Source organism: Dreissena polymorpha, chromosome 1, assembly GCF_020536995.1.
Source record: "Dreissena polymorpha isolate Duluth1 chromosome 1, UMN_Dpol_1.0, whole genome shotgun sequence".
Taxonomy (NCBI): Eukaryota; Metazoa; Mollusca; class Bivalvia; order Myida; family Dreissenidae; genus Dreissena; species Dreissena polymorpha.
In genome coordinates this window covers 172,255,869-172,268,974 of record NC_068355.1, presented here as the reverse complement: position 1 = coordinate 172,268,974, position 13,106 = coordinate 172,255,869, and the positions used below count along the sequence as shown (strand labels likewise).

The window sequence follows — 13,106 nt, the reverse complement described above, 5'->3', positions numbered from 1 at the left end:
TGAATTCAAGTCGGAAAGCAATTTAGCCCTTATTTGGCTATATCAGGGTGGGGGTCAACTTGAAAAACAACTATTCCAGGTCAAATTATCTGAATTCATGCATTTAAGGCACTTATTTTCTTCTCTTTTGTTAAGAAATGACCAAAAATCAGCTTTCCCAGTCATATTTTGCACTTGCAGATGATATTTCATTTTTACCTAAAGCTAGTTTAGGTTACAATATACCAAAAGATTTCCTACACAAATTCAATGTAAAAGCAATAACTTCAACAAAAAATAAAGTCAAACTTTTGCGCATAGAGACCCCCATAACCATACCTTTTCTTAAAGAGCATTCCAAGTCGCAATGATTTAGACAATAAAAAAGGGGGGTCATGCGTTTTGCAAGAAAGAACTCGATGCGAATCAGCGGTCACTGTTTTACAGCCATCAATTTACCGGGTTCGTACCAGTGGATGAGGGTTTCCCGCCATCTGTCAAAGTCTCATGTAGTCTTTAACCTTCAAGCAAATGAGTGAATTTCTGTTAAACATCAATGTTTTCCCTACCACATGCACAAAGAAACATTCTAAAATAAAGTCATGGCAAGTGCCCACACAGAGAATTGTGTCTTCTTATAAATGATGTTCAGGTTTTTAAAGAGTATAGCATTGCACTCCAAAAAGATTTAGTATATTGTAACCTAAAGGAAAAATATGTTCTGAATGAAATGTGTTTTTCTTGCATATTATTATCTTCCTATTCATATTGCACCAATATATTAAGTTTGGCTGGATTATCTGTCCATTTGGCCATTTTAGATCACATTTTCACATGCGGGTGTTTTCGGTCCGAAGAAGGCGATTTAAGGGCTGTTAAAGCTTAAATGTCCCTTTAAGATTTAAAGCTGTTGTGTTCAATATCTGCAACAAAATACCAAAACAAACCATATGGACAGGCACGTGGGGCTTATGCGGGGTGGGGAAAGAATGAACTTGTTAGATATTTTCACTCCAAGCAATTTTGATAATGTCTTTTTTGTGTGTGTTTTTTTTAAATACCCCCAAAAATGTCAATTTCACAGCAAAAATATCCAATTTCATCCAAGACAAACAACAAATAAGCAAAAATGAGAGATCAAAGATACTTTGAAGTGTAGAAATCAATAAGCTTCCTATAACTTGTTGTTTCACACTTATAAAAGTGTGAAATCTTGAAAGCGCCTTGTTGCTCGGAGCCCATTTATTTACCAGTCGCAAATGGTATATTCTAGCATATAATGCCATGGGTGCCTTTAAACTGCAGCAGATGGTCAATATGCTCTGCCAGCTGTCATTCAGAGGTTCAAGAGAATACAAAATTTCATATTTTGGGCGCAAAATAAGTACTTTTGACTATTTTTATGGTGGCAATCTGGTCAAAATGGGCGTTAATAACTGAGCGAAAGACAAAAATGCTCATTTTGGGGGTTTAAACTAGAAGGAAAGGTTAAAATGAACAAGATACATATATGTTGGAGAGCATTATAAGCTTAGAAATGAAGTTCTATGAAGTAACAGGGGCAGAAAGGCAGCTCAGATCAATGCAGGCTTCCTGAAAGAGGTTTCTAGTACATCTTCTGGGGACACAGCTTCCCGCAGAATTCTCAACACAACACATATCATTGATCCATGTCACCTTTGTATGCAAAGACAAGCAAATAAGGTCAATACTTCCCATAAATCACTGAATGAGAGAAGCATGTACCAAATGAAAAACTAAACTGGTTGCTGAAAGTGCCACATTTTGGCAAAAAGATCCCTCTAAGGTAAATGATGAAGGGGACACTTGCTACAACAATCCTATGTTTAAGTCGGACGCCACATCCTTTCAAGCCGGGACCATGACTGTAAGCATATTGTGAGAAAACAATACCAAACACAAGCTAATTGTAGGGTTACAAGTAGCATATCAACTCAGATGCACTGCATACATGCTTAGGAACAAGGATAAACCTGTTAAGTGCCAACTTCTGCTGCCAACAAAGCGCGAGCTTTACGTGTCAGGACGCGGAACTATCCATACAAACTGCACGGGGAATTGCATGGCGGCAAGGGTTTGAGTGACCACAAACCTGATTATGACAGTATTTCACACCTTAAGCATCATAAATATGCTTATTTGCTTGCGTACATGATAATAATTTAGTATTATTACCTGTTTTACCATCAACAACCCTTATCCAGTGGCCCTCGGCTTAGTCGCAGACATTCCTCTACCTGAAAAAGTCAAAATTCCCAATAAAAAATAGATATAAAATGGCAAAAAACATGCATTTAAGTATTTTTAGTGTATTTTTATGAATAATATGAAGTAATAAACCTTGTTATGTTCATGATTGTACTAAATATGAAGGCTGCCTCAATTAAGTGTCTGCTGCACTGTCCAAACTGTAAAAATGTCCGCCATTCCATGTCGGTGAAATGGGGCTCTGTTTGAATGTTCATGCTTTATGCACTAGCTATTGTTGCGTTACTGGATCACGGAGTTCCTGGCGTTGAATTCTGACTTCATGTAGCACACTAACGCTACACGGTCAACCAATATGCCTTTGAATTCAAGTCGGAAAGCAATTTAGCCCTTATTTGGCTATATCAGGGTGGGGGTCAACTTGAAAAACAACTATTCCAGGTCAAATTATCTGAATTCATGCATTTAAGGCACTTATTTTCTTCTCTTTTGTTAAGAAATGACCAAAAATCAGCTTTCCCAGTCATATTTTGCACTTGCAGATGATATTTCATTTTTACCTAAAGCTAGTTTAGGTTACAATATACCAAAAGATTTCCTACACAAATTCAATGTAAAAGCAATAACTTCAACAAAAAATAAAGTCAAACTTTTGCGCATAGAGACCCCCATAACCATACCTTTTCTTAAAGAGCATTCCAAGTCGCAATGATTTAGACAATAAAAAAGGGGGGTCATGCGTTTTGCAAGAAAGAACTCGATGCGAATCAGCGGTCACTGTTTTACAGCCATCAATTTACCGGGTTCGTACCAGTGGATGAGGGTTTCCCGCCATCTGTCAAAGTCTCATGTAGTCTTTAACCTTCAAGCAAATGAGTGAATTTCTGTTAAACATCAATGTTTTCCCTACCACATGCACAAAGAAACATTCTAAAATAAAGTCATGGCAAGTGCCCACACAGAGAATTGTGTCTTCTTATAAATGATGTTCAGGTTTTTAAAGAGTATAGCATTGCACTCCAAAAAGATTTAGTATATTGTAACCTAAAGGAAAAATATGTTCTGAATGAAATGTGTTTTTCTTGCATATTATTATCTTCCTATTCATATTGCACCAATATATTAAGTTTGGCTGGATTATCTGTCCATTTGGCCATTTTAGATCACATTTTCACATGCGGGTGTTTTCGGTCCGAAGAAGGCGATTTAAGGGCTGTTAAAGCTTAAATGTCCCTTTAAGATTTAAAGCTGTTGTGTTCAATATCTGCAACAAAATACCAAAACAAACCATATGGACAGGCACGTGGGGCTTATGCGGGGTGGGGAAAGAATGAACTTGTTAGATATTTTCACTCCAAGCAATTTTGATAATGTCTTTTTTGTGTGTGTTTTTTTTAAATACCCCCAAAAATGTCAATTTCACAGCAAAAAATATCCAATTTCATCCAAGACAAACAACAAATAAGCAAAAATGAGAGATCAAAGATACTTTGAAGTGTAGAAATCAATAAGCTTCCTATAACTTGTTGTTTCACACTTATAAAAGTGTGAAATCTTGAAAGCGCCTTGTTGCTCGGAGCCCATTTATTTACCAGTCGCAAATGGTATATTCTAGCATATAATGCCATGGGTGCCTTTAAACTGCAGCAGATGGTCAATATGCTCTGCCAGCTGTCATTCAGAGGTTCAAGAGAATACAAAATTTCATATTTTGGGCGCAAAATAAGTACTTTTGACTATTTTTATGGTGGCAATCTGGTCAAAATGGGCGTTAATAACTGAGCGAAAGACAAAAATGCTCATTTTGGGGGTTTAAACTAGAAGGAAAGGTTAAAATGAACAAGATACATATATGTTGGAGAGCATTATAAGCTTAGAAATGAAGTTCTATGAAGTAACAGGGGCAGAAAGGCAGCTCAGATCAATGCAGGCTTCCTGAAAGAGGTTTCTAGTACATCTTCTGGGGACACAGCTTCCCGCAGAATTCTCAACACAACACATATCATTGATCCATGTCACCTTTGTATGCAAAGACAAGCAAATAAGGTCAATACTTCCCATAAATCACTGAATGAGAGAAGCATGTACCAAATGAAAAACTAAACTGGTTGCTGAAAGTGCCACATTTTGGCAAAAAGATCCCTCTAAGGTAAATGATGAAGGGGACACTTGCTACAACAATCCTATGTTTAAGTCGGACGCCACATCCTTTCAAGCCGGGACCATGACTGTAAGCATATTGTGAGAAAACAATACCAAACACAAGCTAATTGTAGGGTTACAAGTAGCATATCAACTCAGATGCACTGCATACATGCTTAGGAACAAGGATAAACCTGTTAAGTGCCAACTTCTGCTGCCAACAAAGCGCGAGCTTTACGTGTCAGGACGCGGAACTATCCATACAAACTGCACGGGGAATTGCATGGCGGCAAGGGTTTGAGTGACCACAAACCTGATTATGACAGTATTTCACACCTTAAGCATCATAAATATGCTTATTTGCTTGCGTACATGATAATAATTTAGTATTATTACCTGTTTTACCATCAACAACCCTTATCCAGTGGCCCTCGGCTTAGTCGCAGACATTCCTCTACCTGAAAAAGTCAAAATTCCCAATAAAAAATAGATATAAAATGGCAAAAAACATGCATTTAAGTATTTTTAGTGTATTTTTATGAATAATATGAAGTAATAAACCTTGTTATGTTCATGATTGTACTAAATATGAAGGCTGCCTCAATTAAGTGTCTGCTGCACTGTCCAAACTGTAAAAATGTCCGCCATTCCATGTCGGTGAAATGGGGCTCTGTTTGAATGTTCATGCTTTATGCACTAGCTATTGTTGCGTTACTGGATCACGGAGTTCCTGGCGTTGAATTCTGACTTCATGTAGCACACTAACGCTACACGGTCAACCAATATGCCTTTGAATTCAAGTCGGAAAGCAATTTAGCCCTTATTTGGCTATATCAGGGTGGGGGTCAACTTGAAAAACAACTATTCCAGGTCAAATTATCTGAATTCATGCATTTAAGGCACTTATTTTCTTCTCTTTTGTTAAGAAATGACCAAAAATCAGCTTTCCCAGTCATATTTTGCACTTGCAGATGATATTTCATTTTTACCTAAAGCTAGTTTAGGTTACAATATACCAAAAGATTTCCTACACAAATTCAATGTAAAAGCAATAACTTCAACAAAAAATAAAGTCAAACTTTTGCGCATAGAGACCCCCATAACCATACCTTTTCTTAAAGAGCATTCCAAGTCGCAATGATTTAGACAATAAAAAAGGGGGGTCATGCGTTTTGCAAGAAAGAACTCGATGCGAATCAGCGGTCACTGTTTTACAGCCATCAATTTACCGGGTTCGTACCAGTGGATGAGGGTTTCCCGCCATCTGTCAAAGTCTCATGTAGTCTTTAACCTTCAAGCAAATGAGTGAATTTCTGTTAAACATCAATGTTTTCCCTACCACATGCACAAAGAAACATTCTAAAATAAAGTCATGGCAAGTGCCCACACAGAGAATTGTGTCTTCTTATAAATGATGTTCAGGTTTTTAAAGAGTATAGCATTGCACTCCAAAAAGATTTAGTATATTGTAACCTAAAGGAAAAATATGTTCTGAATGAAATGTGTTTTTCTTGCATATTATTATCTTCCTATTCATATTGCACCAATATATTAAGTTTGGCTGGATTATCTGTCCATTTGGCCATTTTAGATCACATTTTCACATGCGGGTGTTTTCGGTCCGAAGAAGGCGATTTAAGGGCTGTTAAAGCTTAAATGTCCCTTTAAGATTTAAAGCTGTTGTGTTCAATATCTGCAACAAAATACCAAAACAAACCATATGGACAGGCACGTGGGGCTTATGCGGGGTGGGGAAAGAATGAACTTGTTAGATATTTTCACTCCAAGCAATTTTGATAATGTCTTTTTTGTGTGTGTTTTTTTTTAAATACCCCCAAAAATGTCAATTTCACAGCAAAAAATATCCAATTTCATCCAAGACAAACAACAAATAAGCAAAAATGAGAGATCAAAGATACTTTGAAGTGTAGAAATCAATAAGCTTCCTATAACTTGTTGTTTCACACTTATAAAAGTGTGAAATCTTGAAAGCGCCTTGTTGCTCGGAGCCCATTTATTTACCAGTCGCAAATGGTATATTCTAGCATATAATGCCATGGGTGCCTTTAAACTGCAGCAGATGGTCAATATGCTCTGCCAGCTGTCATTCAGAGGTTCAAGAGAATACAAAATTTCATATTTTGGGCGCAAAATAAGTACTTTTGACTATTTTTATGGTGGCAATCTGGTCAAAATGGGCGTTAATAACTGAGCGAAAGACAAAAATGCTCATTTTGGGGGTTTAAACTAGAAGGAAAGGTTAAAATGAACAAGATACATATATGTTGGAGAGCATTATAAGCTTAGAAATGAAGTTCTATGAAGTAACAGGGGCAGAAAGGCAGCTCAGATCAATGCAGGCTTCCTGAAAGAGGTTTCTAGTACATCTTCTGGGGACACAGCTTCCCGCAGAATTCTCAACACAACACATATCATTGATCCATGTCACCTTTGTATGCAAAGACAAGCAAATAAGGTCAATACTTCCCATAAATCACTGAATGAGAGAAGCATGTACCAAATGAAAAACTAAACTGGTTGCTGAAAGTGCCACATTTTGGCAAAAAGATCCCTCTAAGGTAAATGATGAAGGGGACACTTGCTACAACAATCCTATGTTTAAGTCGGACGCCACATCCTTTCAAGCCGGGACCATGACTGTAAGCATATTGTGAGAAAACAATACCAAACACAAGCTAATTGTAGGGTTACAAGTAGCATATCAACTCAGATGCACTGCATACATGCTTAGGAACAAGGATAAACCTGTTAAGTGCCAACTTCTGCTGCCAACAAAGCGCGAGCTTTACGTGTCAGGACGCGGAACTATCCATACAAACTGCACGGGGAATTGCATGGCGGCAAGGGTTTGAGTGACCACAAACCTGATTATGACAGTATTTCACACCTTAAGCATCATAAATATGCTTATTTGCTTGCGTACATGATAATAATTTAGTATTATTACCTGTTTTACCATCAACAACCCTTATCCAGTGGCCCTCGGCTTAGTCGCAGACATTCCTCTACCTGAAAAAGTCAAAATTCCCAATAAAAAATAGATATAAAATGGCAAAAAACATGCATTTAAGTATTTTTAGTGTATTTTTATGAATAATATGAAGTAATAAACCTTGTTATGTTCATGATTGTACTAAATATGAAGGCTGCCTCAATTAAGTGTCTGCTGCACTGTCCAAACTGTAAAAATGTCCGCCATTCCATGTCGGTGAAATGGGGCTCTGTTTGAATGTTCATGCTTTATGCACTAGCTATTGTTGCGTTACTGGATCACGGAGTTCCTGGCGTTGAATTCTGACTTCATGTAGCACACTAACGCTACACGGTCAACCAATATGCCTTTGAATTCAAGTCGGAAAGCAATTTAGCCCTTATTTGGCTATATCAGGGTGGGGGGTCAACTTGAAAAACAACTATTCCAGGTCAAATTATCTGAATTCATGCATTTAAGGCACTTATTTTCTTCTCTTTTGTTAAGAAATGACCAAAAATCAGCTTTCCCAGTCATATTTTGCACTTGCAGATGATATTTCATTTTTACCTAAAGCTAGTTTAGGTTACAATATACCAAAAGATTTCCTACACAAATTCAATGTAAAAGCAATAACTTCAACAAAAAATAAAGTCAAACTTTTGCGCATAGAGACCCCCATAACCATACCTTTTCTTAAAGAGCATTCCAAGTCCGCAATGATTTAGACAATAAAAAAGGGGGGTCATGCGTTTTGCAAGAAAGAACTCGATGCGAATCAGCGGTCACTGTTTTACAGCCATCAATTTACCGGGTTCGTACCAGTGGATGAGGGTTTCCCGCCATCTGTCAAAGTCTCATGTAGTCTTTAACCTTCAAGCAAATGAGTGAATTTCTGTTAAACATCAATGTTTTCCCTACCACATGCACAAAGAAACATTCTAAAATAAAGTCATGGCAAGTGCCCACACAGAGAATTGTGTCTTCTTATAAATGATGTTCAGGTTTTTAAAGAGTATAGCATTGCACTCCAAAAAGATTTAGTATATTGTAACCTAAAGGAAAAATATGTTCTGAATGAAATGTGTTTTTCTTGCATATTATTATCTTCCTATTCATATTGCACCAATATATTAAGTTTGGCTGGATTATCTGTCCATTTGGCCATTTTAGATCACATTTTCACATGCGGGTGTTTTCGGTCCGAAGAAGGCGATTTAAGGGCTGTTAAAGCTTAAATGTCCCTTTAAGAGTTAAAGCTGTTGTGTTCAATATCTGCAACAAAATACCAAAACAAACCATATGGACAGGCACGTGGGGCTTATGCGGGGTGGGGAAAGAATGAACTTGTTAGATATTTTCACTCCAAGCAATTTTGATAATGTCTTTTTTGTGTGTGTTTTTTTTAAATACCCCCAAAAATGTCAATTTCACAGCAAAAAATATCCAATTTCATCCAAGACAAACAACAAATAAGCAAAAATGAGAGATCAAAGATACTTTGAAGTGTAGAAATCAATAAGCTTCCTATAACTTGTTGTTTCACACTTATAAAAGTGTGAAATCTTGAAAGCGCCTTGTTGCTCGGAGCCCATTTATTTACCAGTCGCAAATGGTATATTCTAGCATATAATGCCATGGGTGCCTTTAAACTGCAGCAGATGGTCAATATGCTCTGCCAGCTGTCATTCAGAGGTTCAAGAGAATACAAAATTTCATATTTTGGGCGCAAAACAAGTACTTTTGACTATTTTTATGGTGGCAATCTGGTCAAAATGGGCGTTAATAACTGAGCGAAAGACAAAAATGCTCATTTTGGGGGTTTAAACTAGAAGGAAAGGTTAAAATGAACAAGATACATATATGTTGGAGAGCATTATAAGCTTAGAAATGAAGTTCTATGAAGTAACAGGGGCAGAAAGGCAGCTCAGATCAATGCAGGCTTCCTGAAAGAGGTTTCTAGTACATCTTCTGGGGACACAGCTTCCCGCAGAATTCTCAACACAACACATATCATTGATCCATGTCACCTTTGTATGCAAAGACAAGCAAATAAGGTCAATACTTCCCATAAATCACTGAATGAGAGAAGCATGTACCAAATGAAAAACTAAACTGGTTGCTGAAAGTGCCACATTTTGGCAAAAAGATCCCTCTAAGGTAAATGATGAAGGGGACACTTGCTACAACAATCCTATGTTTAAGTCGGACGCCACATCCTTTCAAGCCGGGACCATGACTGTAAGCATATTGTGAGAAAACAATACCAAACACAAGCTAATTGTAGGGTTACAAGTAGCATATCAACTCAGATGCACTGCATACATGCTTAGGAACAAGGATAAACCTGTTAAGTGCCAACTTCTGCTGCCAACAAAGCGCGAGCTTTACGTGTCAGGACGCGGAACTATCCATACAAACTGCACGGGGAATTGCATGGCGGCAAGGGTTTGAGTGACCACAAACCTGATTATGACAGTATTTCACACCTTAAGCATCATAAATATGCTTATTTGCTTGCGTACATGATAATAATTTAGTATTATTACCTGTTTTACCATCAACAACCCTTATCCAGTGGCCCTCGGCTTAGTTGCAGACATTCCTCTACCTGAAAAAGTCAAAATTCCCAATAAAAAATAGATATAAAATGGCAAAAAACATGCATTTAAGTATTTTTAGTGTATTTTTATGAATAATATGAAGTAATAAACCTTGTTATGTTCATGATTGTACTAAATATGAAGGCTGCCTCAATTAAGTGTCTGCTGCACTGTCCAAACTGTAAAAATGTCCGCCATTCCATGTCGGTGAAATGGGGCTCTGTTTGAATGTTCATGCTTTATGCACTAGCTATTGTTGCGTTACTGGATCACGGAGTTCCTGGCGTTGAATTCTGACTTCATGTAGCACACTAACGCTACACGGTCAACCAATATGCCTTTGAATTCAAGTCGGAAAGCAATTTAGCCCTTATTTGGCTATATCAGGGTGGGGGGTCAACTTGAAAAACAACTATTCCAGGTCAAATTATCTGAATTCATGCATTTAAGGCACTTATTTTCTTCTCTTTTGTTAAGAAATGACCAAAAATCAGCTTTCCCAGTCATATTTTGCACTTGCAGATGATATTTCATTTTTACCTAAAGCTAGTTTAGGTTACAATATACCAAAAGATTTCCTACACAAATTCAATGTAAAAGCAATAACTTCAACAAAAAATAAAGTCAAACTTTTGCGCATAGAGACCCCCATAACCATACCTTTTCTTAAAGAGCATTCCAAGTCGCAATGATTTAGACAATAAAAAAGGGGGGTCATGCGTTTTGCAAGAAAGAACTCGATGCGAATCAGCGGTCACTGTTTTACAGCCATCAATTTACCGGGTTCGTACCAGTGGATGAGGGTTTCCCGCCATCTGTCAAAGTCTCATGTAGTCTTTAACCTTCAAGCAAATGAGTGAATTTCTGTTAAACATCAATGTTTTCCCTACCACATGCACAAAGAAACATTCTAAAATAAAGTCATGGCAAGTGCCCACACAGAGAATTGTGTCTTCTTATAAATGATGTTCAGGTTTTTAAAGAGTATAGCATTGCACTCCAAAAAGATTTAGTATATTGTAACCTAAAGGAAAAATATGTTCTGAATGAAATGTGTTTTTCTTGCATATTATTATCTTCCTATTCATATTGCACCAATATATTAAGTTTGGCTGGATTATCTGTCCATTTGGCCATTTTAGATCACATTTTCACATGCGGGTGTTTTCGGTCCGAAGAAGGCGATTTAAGGGCTGTTAAAGCTTAAATGTCCCTTTAAGAGTTAAAGCTGTTGTGTTCAATATCTGCAACAAAATACCAAAACAAACCATATGGACAGGCACGTGGGGCTTATGCGGGGTGGGGAAAGAATGAACTTGTTAGATATTTTCACTCCAAGCAATTTTGATAATGTCTTTTTTGTGTGTGTTTTTTTTTAAATACCCCCAAAAATGTCAATTTCACAGCAAAAATATCCAATTTCATCCAAGACAAACAACAAATAAGCAAAAATGAGAGATCAAAGATACTTTGAAGTGTAGAAATCAATAAGCTTCCTATAACTTGTTGTTTCACACTTATAAAAGTGTGAAATCTTGAAAGCGCCTTGTTGCTCGGAGCCCATTTATTTACCAGTCGCAAATGGTATATTCTAGCATATAATGCCATGGGTGCCTTTAAACTGCAGCAGATGGTCAATATGCTCTGCCAGCTGTCATTCAGAGGTTCAAGAGAATACAAAATTTCATATTTTGGGCGCAAAATAAGTACTTTTGACTATTTTTATGGTGGCAATCTGGTCAAAATGGGCGTTAATAACTGAGCGAAAGACAAAAATGCTCATTTTGGGGGTTTAGACTAGAAGGAAAGGTTAAAATGAACAAGATACATATATGTTGGAGAGCATTATAAGCTTAGAAATGAAGTTCTATGAAGTAACAGGGGCAGAAAGGCAGCTCAGATCAATGCAGGCTTCCTGAAAGAGGTTTCTAGTACATCTTCTGGGGACACAGCTTCCCGCAGAATTCTCAACACAACACATATCATTGATCCATGTCACCTTTGTATGCAAAGACAAGCAAATAAGGTCAATACTTCCCATAAATCACTGAATGAGAGAAGCATGTACCAAATGAAAAACTAAACTGGTTGCTGAAAGTGCCACATTTTGGCAAAAAGATCCCTCTAAGGTAAATGATGAAGGGGACACTTGCTACAACAATCCTATGTTTAAGTCGGACGCCACATCCTTTCAAGCCGGGACCATGACTGTAAGCATATTGTGAGAAAACAATACCAAACACAAGCTAATTGTAGGGTTACAAGTAGCATATCAACTCAGATGCACTGCATACATGCTTAGGAACAAGGATAAACCTGTTAAGTGCCAACTTCTGCTGCCAACAAAGCACGAGCTTTACGTGTCAGGACGCGGAACTATCCATACAAACTGCACGGGGAATTGCATGACGGCAAGGGTTTGAGTGACCACAAACCTGATTATGACAGTATTTCACACCTTAAGCATCATAAATATGCTTATTTGCTTGTGTACATGATAATAATTTAGTATTATTACCTGTTTTACCATCAACAACCCTTATCCAGTGGCCCTCGGCTTAGTCGCAGACATTCCTCTACCTGAAAAAGTCAAAATTCCCAATAAAAAATAGATATAAAATGGCAAAAAACATGCATTTAAGTATTTTTAGTGTATTTCTATGAATAATATGAAGTAATAAACCTTGTTATGTTCATGATTGTACTAAATATGAAGGCTGCCTCAATTAAGTGTCTGCTGCACTGTCCAAACTGTAAAAATGTCCGCCATTCCATGTCGGTGAAATGGGGCTCTGTTTGAATGTTCATGCTTTATGCACAAGCTATTGTTGCGTTACTGGATCACGGAGTCCCTGGCGTTGAATTCTGACTTCATGTAGCACACTAACGCTACACGGTCAACCAATATGCCTTTGAATTCAAGTCGGAAAGCAATTTAGCCCTTATTTGGCTATATCAGGGTGGGGGGGTCAACTTGAAAAACAACTATTCCAGGTCAAATTATCTGAATTCATGCATTTAAGGCACTTATTTTCTTCTCTTTTGTTAAGAAATGACCAAAAATCAGCTTTCCCAGTCATATTTTGCACTTGCAGATGATATTTCATTTTTACCTAAAGCTAGTTTAGGTTACAATATACCAAAAGATTTCCTACACAAAT

The 13,106-nt window shown here is 37.4% G+C and overlaps 1 long non-coding RNA gene across 2 annotated transcripts; it reads right to left on the bottom strand.

Annotated features, from left to right (window-relative positions):
• Positions 1 to 3,657: 3,657 nt before the first annotated feature.
• Positions 3,658 to 12,883, bottom strand: LOC127861211 (uncharacterized). 2 transcript variants are annotated; one of them, XR_008040134.1, is made up of 3 exons: positions 12,464 to 12,883; positions 9,892 to 9,953; positions 3,658 to 4,808 (listed from the first exon to the last, which is right to left on the bottom strand). It is a non-coding gene; the product is annotated as an uncharacterized LOC127861211 (long non-coding RNA). The 2 variants fall into 2 exon arrangements; XR_008040129.1 differs by lacking the exon at positions 3,658 to 4,808 and adding an exon at positions 6,230 to 7,380.
• Positions 12,884 to 13,106: the final 223 nt, after the last annotated feature.